The sequence below is a fragment of the Pinus tabuliformis genome, chromosome 1_2 (genome assembly GCF_031772625.1).
Source record: "Pinus tabuliformis cultivar Carrire ecotype Pingquan chromosome 1_2, CPIR1, whole genome shotgun sequence".
Taxonomy (NCBI): Eukaryota; Viridiplantae; Streptophyta; class Pinopsida; order Pinales; family Pinaceae; genus Pinus; species Pinus tabuliformis.
Window position 1 is genome coordinate 1,258,027,091 of NC_142298.1, and position 3,474 is coordinate 1,258,030,564.

A 3,474-nucleotide genomic window follows, 5' to 3' on the forward strand; every position below is an offset into this window, starting at 1 on the left:
AAAATCAATGCCATCCTTGTAAGTGCAGGAAAAATTAAGAGGTTGGTGAATTCCAGAAAGGCTTGCATGCTTATGGTTGTAAGGGGGAAAGATGTAGAATTATCCTATGCCTTCCATGGTTGTGATCATGTGCATAAAAAGGAATTATGTGAATTAATTTCTAACTATGATGAAATGTTTCAGGAACCAAGGGGATTACCTCCAAAGAGGGAAACCCAACATGAGATCCATTTGTAGCATGACGCTCCTTTACCAAATATTGGCATGTGCAGGATGTCGAGTATTGAGATGGAGGAGATCCAAAAGCAGGTGCAAGAACTATTGAACCAAGGGGTCATCACACATAGCACTTCTCCATGCGGCTCATAGATTGTCTTAGTGCCAAAGAAATATGGAACATGGAGGATGTGCATGGATTACTGAGTACTAAAAAAAATCATGGTGAGAAATTATTACCTTCTCCTGCGCATTGACGATTTACTAGATCAATTAAAGAATGCTATCTATTTCATGAAATTGGATTTGTGTAGTGGTTATCACCAGGTCTGAATTGCAGAGTAGGATCACCTTCAAAACAAAACAGGGGTTGTTCGAATGTATGGTGATGCCATTCAGACCTTGCAACACTCCAACTACTTACATAAGGGTCATGAATGATCTCTTTAAGCCTTTCATTGATGAATTTGTTCTTGTATATCTAGATGATATTCTTGTCTTAGTAAAAATTGAAATGAACATGTATGCCATGTGAAGAAAGTGCTTGATGTATTGAAAAAAGAAAAACTATGTAAAATTGTCAAAGTGTGAGTTTTGGAAAATATCTTTCGTTTACCTAGGTCATATTTTTGGTCATGGTCAGTTAAAAATTGATCCTTCTAAAGTCGAAGCAATTGTAAATTGGCCTAAGCCACCTATTGTAACTAAGGTTCACAACTTTTTGGGTGCAGTACAATATTGGAGGTGATTTATTGGCAATTTCTCCATTGTTGCAGCACCTCTACACACATTGACAAGTGTAAAGCAAGTATTTCAATGGGGATGAAAGCAACAGAAGTCCTTTGAAACATTGAAAGAAAAGATCAGCACCGCGTTAGTCTTGGCCTTACTAGATCTCTAACAGCCATTTTAGATTGAGACATATGTCAGCGGATATGCCATGGGAGCTGTATTGATGCAACAAAAGAAGCTGATATCTTACCATTCAAAGAAATTCTCTTATGTTGTGATAAACTATCCCACTTATGACAAAGAATTATATGCCTTGGTCTAGAGTGTGAAAAAGTGGAAACACTACCTGATTGGCAAGGAGACCATCATCCATATAGATCATCATCCCTTGCAGTATCTTCAATCACAAACCAAGTTGTAGCAAGCTTGTCATGTTGAGGTGGATGGCTTTTCTTCAACAATTTCATCTTGTAATAAAGTATAAGAAGGGCACCAGCAACAAAGTGGCCGATATGCTATCCCGCCCTCCTATTTCTGCTTCTTTGATTTTTCATAATGCTTCATTATCTTTTCAAAGTTATGTTGAACAATATGCTAACGATGATGACTTTAAGGAGATTTATGAAAAACTAACCCATGGTTCACAGGTAGAAAGCTATCACTTACAGGGGAAACTGTTGTATCACCTTCGCAAATCGTGCATACCCATGGGGGAAAGGGTACATGTAATCCAAGAGACCCACACCTCCCTTGTGTCTGGTCATTTTGGTGTTGAAAAAACTTTGGGTCATGTACAAAGATTTTTTTTTTGGCCTCATATGAATAACATTGTGACTCACTATACAAAGGGATGTGTGATGTGTTCTGTTTCAAAGCCCTCTAATAGAAAAATCGAGCTCTACACACCACTCCCTATTCCAAGTCATACATGGGAAAGTGTGTCAATGTCTTTTGTAGGAGGTTTTCCTTTGTCTATAAAAAGTCACGACTATTTGTATGTCGTCATTGACCGTTTTAGTAAGGTATGTATTTCAATGCCTTGTAAAAAACAGATCGCTACAGAGCAGACTACGTATCTTTTCTTTCAACATATTTGGGTCCATTTTGGGTTACCCACATCGATTGTGTCAAATTAGGACTCTCGCTTTCTCGGAGAGTTTTGGACCAGCTTGTGGAAGATGATGGACACCAAGTTGAAAAGAAGCACGACATTTCATCCACAGACTGATGGACAGACAAAGGTTATCAACCACACCATGGTACACTTGTTGCGAGGCTATTGTGGAAAACATCCTAAGTTGTGGGATGAGCATCTTCCATAGGTGCAACATTCCTACAATTGAGCAGTGCACTCATCTACACATCGTTCACCATTGGAGACATGTTTTGGCTACCTGCCTAAAGATCCTTTTGATATGGTCTTTGGAAGGGAAAATGACTACCATGGACGTGATGACAGGGACAAAGCACAGTGATTCATTCAGAAGATCTAGTTGATTCATTAAGCAGTATAGGAGTAGTTAGAGAAAATTCAAGCCCGGTACAAGGCTCGACATGACAAACACTGAGTCAATCATTAATTTCAAGTGGGCGACAAAGTGTGGTTCCATATCAACAAGGATAGAATGAAGGGAGAAGGGAAGAAGTTGTGACCAATCCAGTATGGTCCATTCACCATCTTGGAGAAGATTGGAAACAATGCCTTTCATCTCGATTTGCTGACACATATGAAAATGTACTCCATAGTGAATGTGGAAAACTTAAAGCTTTATGAGCCGCCATCGATTGTGGACACCAAAGAGGCGGGATTAGTTCCTATAGTTGATGATTTTGCACTAGAGTATCTCGATGAGTTACCAAACATATCATCCTTGATCGAAGGACTAGGACTTCATGATGAGGAGATGTGCAATACCTTCGAGTTTGTTTCAAAGGGATGCACCCTAGCAAGGCAAAATGGCTGGAAAAAGAAAGAGTGAGGGAATAATTCCCTCACTTGCCAATTGACTAATAAAGCTTTTGGCAGTCCAAAATCTCCTCAATGGGGAGGATTGATCTAGGTGGATATCCAGACACTAGGGGATCGAAAAAGGCTCAAAATTCAAAGTGGCAGAAAGTCGATTAACTTGAAATTAGATAGAAGTGCTCGTCGCCCTGATTCCAATGGAGTGAACGACACTCCAATCTGAGTTTGTATGAAGAAGATAGGTGGTTATTTATTTAAAAAAAAAAAAATATATATATATATATATATATATATATATATATATATGGGGTGGGCAGCCATGACCCCGTCGCCCCTGGAACCACCATACAAATTATATTTAAATAGTGGGGTGGGCGGCCATGACCCTGCCGCCCCCGGTACCCACCGAAACCAACATATTAAATATGGTGGGGGCGCGGGCTGTCAATCCTGCTTCCCTCTCCACCTCACCATTAATACAAAAGGGCCAGCAGAAATGGGTCGCAGGCCACCCAAAAATAGTGGACCCATTGCCCATATTAAACCATTAAAAAAATATG